Source organism: Erpetoichthys calabaricus, chromosome 17, assembly GCF_900747795.2.
Source record: "Erpetoichthys calabaricus chromosome 17, fErpCal1.3, whole genome shotgun sequence".
Lineage (NCBI taxonomy): Eukaryota > Metazoa > Chordata > Cladistia > Polypteriformes > Polypteridae > Erpetoichthys > Erpetoichthys calabaricus.
Window position 1 is genome coordinate 70,906,330 of NC_041410.2, and position 13,676 is coordinate 70,920,005.

Below are 13,676 nucleotides of genomic sequence, written 5' to 3' on the forward strand. Positions count from 1 at the left end.
GTATTGTAACAAACAGTTAGTGCAGACTACAGCTGAAGATCTGAAGTGGACGAGAGAAGTTGGTGAGTTGTTAACATATTTTTGTGATTTTGAGTTTGTAAAATTATTGTAGGTCAGGTGGCTTATTTTACAATATAAACTTTGAAGTAAACTTAGTAAAGTAAAATTTGATTTTTTGGAGGATTTGTTTTCCAACTTAAATTACTGAGCAATGAATTCAGTGAGCATTTTCATGATTTCAGTTCACACAAACAGGGCATTGCGCTGTTCTCTTACAACGTTGAGAATGCGCCTGAGAATATCCAAATGAAATTGATTGAAGTGCAATCAGATTCTATTCTGAAGGCAAAATACAATGAAGTTGGTGTGCCAGGCTTGTATGCTTACCTGCCACCCTCGTATGTGCAGATCCGTAAGTTGGCATCGAGAGTACTGTATGTTCTGAAGCACTTACCTTTGTGAGCAATTGTTTTTGTTAATGAAAGCTACCAAAACCCCACATTGCTCAAGACTTACCGTCGAGCACCTTTTATCCCTCATAAAAGTTGCAGCTGCACAAGATTTCAAGCCTGATATTGACGAACTGGTTACTAACAAGAGATGCCAAGTGTCGGGACAAAAGAAATAAATCTCACACTGTAAGGCTCCTATATAAGCAATGAATATAATATAATGAATATAATAAGGGCCTAGCTAAGAGGCTAAGACTCTAATTCTACACTGTTGTATGGAAATAAATTGCTTTTCTTTAAACTTTAAGTGTTACATTTTTTAAAGTTTTCAGTATTGGAAAGAAAGCTACAGTAACTTTGTATAACAGTATAATAGTATTTGTTACAGTGCGGCCCGCTGATGCATGTATGACAGTCGAAGCGGCCCACCAATGGTAGTGAGTTTGACATGCCTGTTGTACAGCATTGTAAATGTTATAAGACTTCTAAAAGTCTTTGAGTGTCAGGTTCTTGTCCTTCTCAGTTGCATTAAGGGCCATAGCAAATGTCCTCCGGAGGTAGCAGACCTTGAAAGAGGCAATGACACCTTGGTCCATGGGCTGTAAAAGGGCAGTGGTATTAGGTGGAAAGTAAACCACCTTGACATTAGGGTTAAAGTCACTCGAGTGGGCAGGGTGACCTGGCATTGTCCAGCACTAGCAACACCATGAAAGGTAGTCCCTTGCTAACACAGTAGTCCTTCACTGCTGGCACAAAACGGCTCGAAAACCACTCCTTAAAAATCTGAAGTGTCACCCTTGCCTTCTTGTTAGACCTCCAGACAACAGGCAGTTGACCCTTCTAAATGCCCTTTAGTGCCCTTGGATTCTCTGCCTGGTACACCAACAGAGGCTTGAGTTTGAGTTCACCTGCAGCATTCCCTCCAAGAAGCAAAGTCAGTCTCTCCTTGTCAGCTTTATGGCCTGGTGCTGTCTTCTCCTCCTTGGCGATATAGGTCCTGTTAGGCATATGCTTCCAAAAAAGGCCTGTTTCCTCAACATTAAACACTTGTTCAGCACAGTAGTCCCCCTCTTTAATTAATTCAGCCAACCTATTAGGAAATGTGCTTGCTGCTTTCTCATCCCCACTAGCAGCTTCACCCTGTACATTAAGGTTATGCAAGTTGGCACGAGCTTTGAAACGCATGACCAAACTCTTCACTTTCACTCCCTTCCCCCTTTTCACTTTTTATTGCCTGAAACAATCGTTTAGCCTTCTCCTGAATCAACATTAAACTTACTGGTATACGCTGCTGATGCTGGTCTTTAAATCTCATTCATTATGCCACTTCACTGTTTAGTAATCACAGTCAATTTCATAGGGGTTGATCCCTTTACATGCTCTAGGATATCGTCTTTATCCTTGATAACTATAGCTACAGTAGAGTGGCTAAGGCTTAGCCTGTGGCCGATGTTTGTCGCTGATTCTCCTTTTTCTGATCTCTTTAAAATATCTAATTTCACTTCCATCGTGATGGCTTACCTCTTTTTCAAAGCACTACCATTTGAAGACTCTGACTTTCGTTTAGAAGCCATGATAAGAGCCAAAAAGTCACCAGTATACACTTGTGCCACACTCAACCAAACTATCTGTACTTTGCCGACTCCCTCACTCATACAGCGCATATTTCCACTGCACGCAACCAAACTACTGTACTATAGTTCACCGACTCCCTCACTCATACGGCGCGTACTTTCGCCACCCGCAACCAAACTAGTTCGCCCCCGTAAGTCTATAAGTATGATGCTAACAGCATAATCCAAAACACTCATGTCTCATTTTTTTTAAGTCTTTATGGGAGTGAGCGTTGTAAACTCGAAACGTCGTATGTCGTGACGTTGTAACCCAAGGACCCCCTGTATTAGCATGGTGAATTCCTATTGGCAAGCTATTCCAGATTTTAGGCGCATAACAGCAGAAGGCCGCCTCACCACTTCTTTTAAGTTTAGCTCTTGGAATTCTAGGCAGACACTCATTTGAAGATCTAAGGTTACAATTTGGAGTGTAAGGTGTCAGACATTCCGAAATATAAGATGGAGCAAGATTATTTAAGGCTTTGTAAACCATAAGCAGTATTTTAAAGTCAATTCTAAATGACACAGGTAACCAATGTAGTGACATCAAAACTGGAGAAATGTGCTCAGATTTTCTTTTCCTAGTTGAGATTCTAGCAGCTGCATTCTACACTCGTTGCAATCAATTGATGTCTTTTTTTGGTAGTCCTGAGAGGAGTGTGTTACAGTAATCTAGCTGACTGAAAACAAAAGCAAGAACTAATTTCTCAGCATCTTGCAATGTTATAAGAGATCTAGCTTTTGCTGTATTTTTTAAGTGAAATGTGCTGTGTGCAGTCCAGTAACAGAAGACTAATGATAAAGTGATCATTTGGTTTTTATCCTGTTATTTGCTATTGATATGTTGCAACAGTGTGACTCGTCACAACTGTCAGGACAGCATCACATGGACATTCTACCGCCGACTGACTGCAAACAGACATCAGCTGCCAAATATGTTGTGTACAACAAGCATGAACAGTGCAAAGAAACATTTTATATTTATGGCACATGTGCTCCTAAGCCTGCACTGTGTGAGGTGCCATACTTGGAGGACTTTCATTCAAATGTTTTTTTTCAGCTTTAATTTTTAGTTTTCACATTGGGCAACAATGTCAGGGGTAAAACATAAAAAGTAATGTTCCTTACCTAATCAAATTACTTTTTAAATTAACACGCAATGTAACACAATACTTATTTTATTGAAGTTACTGTGTTACTACTGGAGCTTCTTGACAAAACAAAAGTATATATATATATATGTTTGAAAATAGTTTACTGTCAAATAATGCAAAGAGTACGCGACACGTGTTTCGCCCTAATTCTGGGCTCATCAGGCGTACACACTCACTGCACTCCCTTACGGGAATCGAACCTTGGACGTCAGTGCTAGAGGCAAAGCCCCTAACATTGCGCTACGGCGTGTGGTTCATTTATTTGACAGCATGTAGATCGGGGTAATTACATTCACGGCATTCGTAGTCTGAATCACAATCTGATTGTATGGGTGGTTACCTACCAGGTAACGCTTGTGGTTGGCCAGCAAGTCAGCTAACATCAGCCACGGTGCCTTCAGTTGTGAGAAGCAGATCATAGAATGGTTGAAAATAGTTTACTGTCAAATAACACGTGTCGCGTACTCTTTGCATTATTTGACAGTAAACTATTTTCAACCATTCTATGATCTGCTTCTCACAACTGAAGGCACCGTGGCTGATGTTAGCTGACTTGCTGGCCAACTATAAGCGTTACCTGGTAGGTAACCACCCATACAATCAGATTGTGACTCAGACTACGAATGCCGTGAATGTAATTACCCCGATCTACATGCTGCCAAGTAAACGAACAACACGCCGTGGCGCAATGTTAGGGGCTTCGCCTCTAGCGCTGACGTCTGAGGTTCGATTCCCGTAAGGGAGTGCAGTGAGTGTGTACGCCTGATGAGCCCAGAATTAGGGCGAAACACGTGTTGCGTACTCTTTGCATTATTTGACAGTAAACTATTTTCAAACATTCTATGATCTGCTTCTCACAACTGAGGGCACCGTGGCGGATGTAACTGACTTGCTGGCCAACCACAAGCGTTACCTGGTAGGTAACCACCCATACAATCAGATTGTGATTCAGACTACGAATGCCGTAAACATATATATTTATATACAGTATATATATATATATATATATATATATATATATATATATATATATATATATATATATATATTGCATTATTTTGCAGAAGTTTTGTGTTTATTCTGTAACACCATAGGTTGTCTGGTGACAGCTAGTGAGGAAGCCGTTAAGCATGTGCATAGCATGAAATCAAATGAAAAGAACTGAATAAAAGTCATAGGTATACATTTAATCCTACATGTGCTGAGGGGAAAATTCAATTGGGTCAAGGGAGCCAGTGATTATTGTAGCATCACTGAGTGTAAGGCAAGAAGCAAACATGGTGGACATTACACTGGTACCATTGCAGGGCTCAATCACACTGGGAAACAGCAAAGAGTGTGCTGTGTGCAGTCCAGTAACAGAAGACTATTAATAGAGTGATCATTTGGTTTTTATCCTGTTATTTGCTATTGATACTGTATGTTGCAACAGTGTGATTTGGTGGCACAACAGCCAGTGTTCATACCACAAATGTTTACAGGCTCCCTTTGGGGATGAAAAACAGGATTGGTGTTATTTACTTCACAAACATGAAGGACTAAACATATTTATAAAACAGAAGATAATTATCACTTTTGTCATGTTTTTGCTTGTGTTTTTGGTCAGTTTCATTAAGGGACTTGTAAAGGTGTAGGATTTAATAACAAATGCTACACTACTTGTAACGCATTACATTTTATAATAAGTGACTATTGCGTCACTAGAAATTGTAGAACACCACACTGGCTACTATGGACTGGTTGAACATTTCCAGCAGCCTGTTGTACATATCAGAAGGCCTGAGTCTCCTTAGCAAGTGTTTGTCTTGTACAGCACCACTGTGTCATCAGACCAGTCCAGTTTGTTGTTGATGTGAAATCCCAGGTATACTTGTAGCTTTTCACCACTTCCACTTCCTCCCTGTGAATGGTGACTGATCTCAGAAGACTCTTTGGCATGCCGGCAGTCCACCACTAACCTTTTTGTCTTGCTGATGTTGGGTTGCAGGTTGTTGCCCCTGCACCAGTAGTATAAAGGCCTAACCTCAAGCCTCCTGTACTCCGACTCATTTTATTATTAATGCAGCCTATGATGGAGGAGTCATCTGCAGATTTCTGTAAATGGCAGGCGTTGGTATTGTCTGGAAGTCTGTTGTATGCAAGTTGATTTGAGGTTTTAATCTCTCAGAGGCGGATACTGTCAAGAAATTGTTTAACTTCTTTATGATATAAATTTGATTTAAGCAATTTAAGGCATGTAGTTTCAACGACAATACATATTGGCTTTTAATGTGATGATGTTGGTACTTTATGTAAATTAGTACAGGTTTTTAAAATAGCCATTTGATTTGAAGTGATGTATAAAGTTTTTTTTCTAAAAATAATTAATTTTACAATTTAAAATCTCAAACCATAAAATATGAAAAAAGAGTTTAGAAACAGAAAATCCTTTCACGGCATTGTATAAACACAGACAGCAGATATTCCACTTCTTAACAAGAGTTTAAAATTAATCCAATGAAAGCATTTAGCATTCAAACTGTAATCCAAGAAAGAAATCTTCAATAGGACTCAAAAGCGTTATTATTTACATTTCCACAGGTGAATTTTCTTATTATTCACTAATGTATTTATTTATTCTTCTCTGCTTCTTTCCATTTAATATTCAACCACATACATTTTAAAGAACTTTGTGTTGCTGGTTGCTTTAAAAACACATTATAAAGGAAATTCTGATAATATTATAACTGAATAGTTTCAAATTACAAATACAATCAAAGAAGTATGTTCATTACTGCTACTCCGCATTGCTTTTTAAAGGTGATTAATGCTTTTATTAAATAATTCTATTTGTTATTAACAATGCCATGGCATTTAAGTAGTATCACAAGACAGAATTGATTCTTTCTGCTGGGAGTTGCTGTATTTGTCACTATGATTAATATAACTGAGCTAAAGCAAATATATATATATATATATATATATATATATATATATATATATATATATAAAACTGTCATTCGCTGCCTAGGAGTCAAAATCTGTGAATAGAAATGCAGTCGATCTTTCAATAGGTGTTACTGCCCTCATCAGCAGAAGCTGGTTTTGTTAGTCCACCACTGGTCTGAAGCTCTATTACAGTTCCATCCTAACAAGTAAGCAATAGTATAAATATGCATGGATTTCATTTCTTTTCAGACACCATGTAGCTGTATATTATCTTTAAGGTTGAGCCTGGGGTTAGTGTAAAAGGTTAGTTAAATGTTAATGGATGTTAATGCCGCAATTAAATTGTTAGTCTACTTGAAACTGTAGTTTGGCCTCTTTCCTTATTAACAGGACAGACCACCGCAGGCATGCAAATTGCAAGCTGTAAACCTAAAAACAGTAATTGGAGAAGAATTTGCGTTGCCATGTATCATATTTTTAAATATTTTCAAAGGTAACAGACAATTAGCTCCAAGGAAAAAAAGGGAAAAAAACAAGGCAAATTTATTTCTGTGGTCTATTTCAGAAGACTCTTTGTTAAAGATTTGAATTTATGTAGTGCCTATATCATAATATCTTGATTGAACATTGTACATTTTTCCACTACAGGTTAATATGTACATTGTATTAGATCTTTACCTTCTCTCCCTTTAAACATAGCCATTTATATTATTTGTGTGTGAAAGTAACACAGCCTTAAGCCTACTTAGTCCAATGAAGGGTTACTTGAAGCCGGAGCCCATCTTGGTAGCAGCTTGATACAACTCCATTGACATGTGGCCAATTTTGAGTATCTTTTGATGTAGGGGTAAAACTAACTCAGACTTCAGGAAAATATGTAAACTCTGACCACTCGATTCAGGCCCAGGATGATGGATCTATGAGGCTGTTGAACTAACCACTATCCTACACTTGGTGTGCCAGTAAGTTTTAAATAATCACCTGTTCAAAATTAATTCATTTAGGTTTGCTTGTTGTCATCTAATAGTAATGGTGTCAAATGATAATAAAGATGCCTTAAACCCAATGATGTTTTAAATTTGGGCTGGTACAATATGGATGCATAGTGTGTATAGCGTAATGATATTTCAAAAAGCTACATACACTTCTATAAAGTGGCAGATTTATTTTTTTTTATATTGAAATGCAAACTGTACATGCTTTCTTTCTGGAGCACTTTAGTGGCAAGCCCACACCACTAAAAGGCAATAAGTGAACAAACCGTAATTTTTAATTTCATTTCCATTTTTACAAGCATTCTACAAGACATGAAGGCATAAATTAATATTTACCACTTGGATATACAGTAACCGATAAAAAGATAACATAGTTACAATTTGCTGAAGCTGCATTTAAATAAGATTCAATCTGCAAACCACCTGAGAGTTGTGTAATTGGACCAATTTGTTTGTGTTAGACGATGCACAGCGACTGGAAGCAGCAACTAATGCCTCCTATAACTCCTGTCTTCATTTGAAATATGCTACTGCATAAAATATTAAAGCTGCAATCACCCTAACAACCATAAAATGCATGATTTCAATAAGGAAACAATTTAATGGAAATATATATATATATATATATATATATATATGTGTGTGTGTGTGTGTGTGTGTGTGAGAGATGGATACAGTATTTAGTGACCACTAGGGTCACTAGGGACCTGGGGTGCCTTGGGTCAGTCTGAGCCTAGTATATGTTCTAAAGAGACCAAAATAGTATAAAATACATGCATTTATTATGCAATGGGGGATAAATGCTAGGGGTCGCACAACATACTAAATAAACACAATTAAACAAATAATGTACAGGCCCTCTGGGCCAATCTAAAAAGGATTTTGAACTTCTCTCTCAAAGGGCAGTGGCACAGTGTTAGCTCTGCTGCCCAGCCTTATGGAGACCTGGGTTTTGTGTCCCGGGTGGAGTTAGCATGCTCTCCCTCTGTCTGTGTGGGTTTCCTCTGGGTGCTCTGCTTTCCCCCCACTGTCCAACAAAATATGGATTTTAGGTGAATTGGTGAGGCGAAATTGGCCCTATTATATGTTTGGTATGTGTGTGTGTGTTTGTGCCCTGTGATGGATTGGCACCCTGCCCAGGGTTTGTCCTACCTTGTGCCCTACCCTAGTTGGAACAAGCTCCAGTGACCCTGGTCTGGATTTAGAGGGTTAGAACTTCACATGAACCCTATCTCTCATGTGTGGTACTTTTTGCACTCCCCCACGAAAATTTCCATCAAAGTAATCTTTTTTCTCATTTTTCTCACTTGATTTACTGAAGGCTATGGTCTGGCTCTCCACTTACAACTAACTGTTATGGATATTTCTCTTTCTCTCTGTCTCACCCAGTATATATCACATTATACCATTTTCATGCTCATTTAATTCTGAGGAGAATCACACGGGGCTGGAGCCTGTCTCAGCATGAATATGGGCCCACTGCTCTTCTCAATCTACATGCTTCCATTAGGTCAGATTATCTCAGGGCACAACGTGAGCTACCACAGCTATGCTGATGACACACAGCTGTATTTATCAATTGCGCCTGATGACCCCGATTCTCTTGATTCACTAACACAATGTCTAACTTGTATCTCAGAATGGATGAATAGTAACTTTCTCAAGTTAAATAAAGAAAAAAACTGAAATCTTAGTGATTGGCAATAATGTATACAATGAGGCAATTAGAAATAAACTGGATGCATTAGGATTAAAAGTCAAAACGGAGGTAAATAGCTTAGAGGTAACTGTTGACTGTAATCTAAATTTTAAATCGCATATTAATCAGATCACTAGGACAGCATTTCTTCACTTAAGAAACATAGCAAAAGTTAGACCTCTTATATCATTGAAAGATGCTGAGAAATTAGTTCACGCGTTTGCTTTCAGTCGACTAGATTACTGTAACGCACTCCTCTCAGGACTACCCAAAAAAGACAAAAATTGTTTGCAACTAGTGCAGAATGCAGCTGCTAGAATCCTAACCAGGAAAAAAAAATCCGAGCATATCTCTCCAGTTTTGATGTCACTACACTGGTTACCTGTGTCATTCAGGATTGACTTTAAAATTCTGCTTATGGTTTATAAAGCCTTAAATAATCTCGCCCCATCTTATATATCGGAATGTCTAACGTCTTATATTCCAAATCGTAACCTCAGATCCTCAACTGATTGTCTCCTTAGAATTACAAGAGCAAAACTTAAAAGAAGTGGTGAGGCGGCCTTCTGCTGTTATGCACCTAAAATCTGGAATAGCCTGCCAGTAGGAATTCGCCAGGCTAATACAGTGGAGCACTTTAAAAAACTGCTGAAAACACATTACTTTAACATGGCCTTCTCATAACTTCACTGTAATTTAAATCCTGATACTCTGTATATCCAATTCATTATAATAACTATTCATGGTAGCTCTAAAATCTGTGCTAACCCCTACTCTCTCTTCTGTTTCCTTTTCCGGTGTCCTTTTGGTGGTAAGCCACCACCATCTACTCAAAGCACCATGATGTTCCAACAATGATGGATGGATTAAAAGCCAGAAGTCTGTATGACCATCAGCATCAAGTGACTCCGTGAGAACCCAAACTACAAAGAGGACTATTTCATTTATGTTAGGTAGAATGCCCAGAGGGGACTGGGCGGTCTCGTGGCCTGGAATCCCTACAGATTTTATTTTTTTCTACAGCCTTCTGGAGTTTTTTTTTTTTTTTTTTTCTGTCCACCCTGGCCATCGGACCTTACTCCTTTTCTATGTTAACTAATGTTGTCTTATTTTAATTTCTTATTTTGTCTTTTATTTTTCTTTTCTTCATTATGTAAAGCAGTTTGAGCTACTTTTTGTATGAAAATGTGCTATATAAATAAATATTATATTGTTGTATTGTATATGGCACAGGGTAGGAACAATCCCTCAACAGGGCACCAGTCCATTGTGGGGTGAACACACATGCCAGGGTGAATTTAATATCGCTAATCCACCTACCTGCATACCTTTAGACTGTGGGAGGAAACCCGAGCACCACACAGACACAGTTAGAACATACTGCACAAACTCCACACGAGGAGGACCCAGGATGTGCACCCTGGTCTCCTTACTGTGTGGCAGCCTTCTTTCAGTCTATGTTGTTTAGTTCTCCTGAGCACTGGAAATGTTCCAAGTACTCCCTTTATTTTATACACATAGAAAGTGGATGCAGCTTTGTATCTGGTAGCCGGAAGTCTTTACAAGGTTCAGGGTTTGATTGTCAATGATGATAAAATAGACTTCTACATCAGCTTAATAAAGCAGTCCATTTTTGGCTTCCCATCAAATTGTCCTTATACTGTATGAATATGCATGGCATGTAAAAAGATAAAAAATGAAACATTTCTTCTGTAAAGTTAGGCTCCCTCTGCCTGACATAGTGAAAACATTTTAATTTTGCTAAATCAGAGCCTCTACTGCTTGAAAGAGACTGTTGTCATATTTATAGAATTTAAGATGGATTCCTACTAAGAATTCTTGCCTAGGAGAATGCCTTGGGCATGATGCAGGAATTATATACCTTTATTACAGCAGGAACACCTTGAATTATATAACGAGAGGAAGAGAGAGTGTAAAGCTGCTAGATGCTATGGTAAAGTAGACACAATTGTTTACTTTATTTATGTTAGTGAATGAACTGACTGGTTCCTTACTCAAGAAGAACCTCATGTTTAGTCAGTCAGAACAACAGGTTCATGCTAGAGTAAATGATTCAAGGGAAGACCATGTCAATCCTTACCTCTGATTCTCATGCTAGAATTTTACAAAGAAAAAAACAGGAAATACAAAGACAGTTCTGCATTCATTCATCACTGTATATTTGGCAGACACTTTTACAATCATACATTTTCGTACAAAGTAGCTGATTATTAATAACTTTAATAAATAAATTACCACACAAGCAGTCTGGCTGACTTGCTAAGCACCTGTCACTTTGTGGTTTAAAAGTCCAGTGCCCTACACCGCAAGCTTTCAAGTACATCAGGAAAAAGGGGTGCACATTATTTTGTGGCCTGGATGGCCCAGAATTTCGTGGGGTAGCCTCCAACAATGAAAATATCATCCAAGGGTCTAGATGTGGACAGTGAGTTAAGTAATTGGTTCATGGGCTAGAAAATGGCATTGTCTGTGATAAATGGAAATAGCTGTTAAGAAACACGTTTTGTAATTACAAGTGGGCAAGCCACTGCCCCCTATAGACAGAGATGAGTTTAACCGACAACATATTGTTCTATAATTTTGTACCCACAATTGCCCATAATAGGCTATATGAGGCTCTGTTGGCATCTTCAAGAGTTTCAATAGAGTTGGCTGTTTACTAACTGTGTTAGATTTAAAAATATGCAATCAACATAAAATAATTTGATCCAAAGATATTTTGCTCCGGAAAAGGGGGAATAAATATGGTCAGTGGAAATCAATAGACACATAGGGCTGAAGCTTTTATGTCTAATCTTTCTCAAACCCAAATATGGACAATTAAACCAGAGAACTGGCCGGGATAAGTTATTTTTTGCTTTACTGTACTATAGGATTATGAACCATAAGCTCAGTGGAATTTACTAGCTTACCAATTATTCCAGTTATTACCCTTAAGTCTAAACTTGGTAAACAACTTGCCTGTGATTTGTGAGGGCAATGTGTTCACTTCGCAAGGCGCATGGAGCAACTGAAAGGAAAACTTTATAAGGGTTATTCCTACACTGAAAAAATAGAAAGGAGGGTTAGAGACACATCATTTCAGCTGTGTAGCCTTCATCAAGTGTATGCCTGAAAAGGAAAATATCGGTTACATATATAGGAGGAGTGGGAGGGAACAAAGCCAGAAAAGATGAAAGGAGTGAAAGACAAGAGTAGGTGCAAAAAGCAGCCATTAGAGAAGATGAAGGAAGAGTCTGAAAGGTTACTTGGTCATTTAGTGCTGGAGAACTGTGTGATCCATGCTTGAGAATGAGCATAGCTTCTTCTATTTTTCTTCGAAAGATCGTGATGAAGATCAGTGAAAGATCACAAATAGAGAGATTAGTGTGGCAGTGATTAAGGGAAGTGAAATGGACTGCAACAAGCTTAGTAAGGTGTTTGATCTCAACAATTGAAACGCGCTTCCTCAAATGATGTACAAGGTGTTTACCTGTGTCACCTATGTAGATGGAAGGACAGTTTTTACAAGAAACGTAGTAGATACAATTTTTGGGCTGACAGCAGACCCATTGTTTAATTATTAAAATTTCCTGAGGGATTAGATATGATCATATTTGGGGTGACATAATTTCAAGTGATGGAGTGGTTCCTGTTACAACATTAAAGTGCCTAGTGAAGAATATGGTCCTTCTTTGTAAGTTGTGCAGTGACAAAGAAGAGATGGCCAAGGTAAGCAAACAGAAAGCAGTACTCTTAAAGTCAAATCTGTCAAACAGTTTATAGAATGATTACGGTCTTCTAAATATACAAAGGCCACTTTCAAACAGTGGTCTCATTAGCCTGACAAGAAAAGCTGAAGTACATGTTGTGGAGCAGGCTATGCACAAACGACAGGATATTTGCTGACAAGAAGAGAAATAGCAGATACTGTATAACCTCCTATTGGTAATCATCTGTGAGGGCAAGACTCTTCTGCCAGAGACCACCACTGTTCGATCTTTTTCTGCTAGATTGATGACAATGTCATCTTGGTGGTGTGGTAACTGGTGCGCCTGCAGATTACCCATAGAAAGAGTTTGCAGGGAATTTGGTTGGAACATTGGTTAATGAATTAATTGACAGATACAGAATGTACAGCTCTCAGGGTCCAAGCACTTTACTTAAAGTTAATAAAGTTGACGGTGTCAGAGAAAGTATCATTCTCTCACAGAATCTCTCCTGCAATATTGTGCTGCTCCTGAGTTGAGGATCGTTCGTGTACAGTATGTTGGCTCAGGAGTAAAATTCATTGCCTTTATGGGTAATGATCATTGAACTTGTGATGGAGGCAGCCCAGCAAAAGAGCAGGAGATGATTCATTAATTGTATAGGGTTTCAATAAGGTGGTAGGTGTATTTGTAGTGTTCTTGAAGAAGTCATAAAACTTGGAATTCAAAGGTTTAATTGTTACATTTGCCATAAAAAGGAAACAAACATTGAATAATCAATGCGACGTGAGAAGAAAATGTCAAAAAATACATGGTAAAAATTGTAATGGACAATTCATCCTATCTGTCGAATTGTAATTCGAAAGTCAAAGTCATAGCCAAAAAATGTCTACTAACACTAATAAAGTAAACAACAACAACCACAGAGGTTTTTGCTTTATCCACAAACTAGAACAAGGAAAGGTTGTCACAGGTGATTTTTTTATTCCAAAGGAGTCAATGCCAAGCCACCGGCAACAGGGAATGTGTCTTGACAATGGGACTTGCAAAATGATGGCACGCATGAAGATGAAGATGGCTCCAAAAAAAGATGCAAAAAAATGATAACTATTCGAAAATAATATT

General features: G+C 38.3%; 1 pseudogene; it reads right to left on the reverse strand.

Annotated features, from left to right (window-relative positions):
• Window positions 1-937: 937 nt before the first annotated feature.
• Window positions 938-1,767, reverse strand: LOC114667479 (tigger transposable element-derived protein 1-like; annotated as a pseudogene).
• Window positions 1,768-13,676: the final 11,909 nt, after the last annotated feature.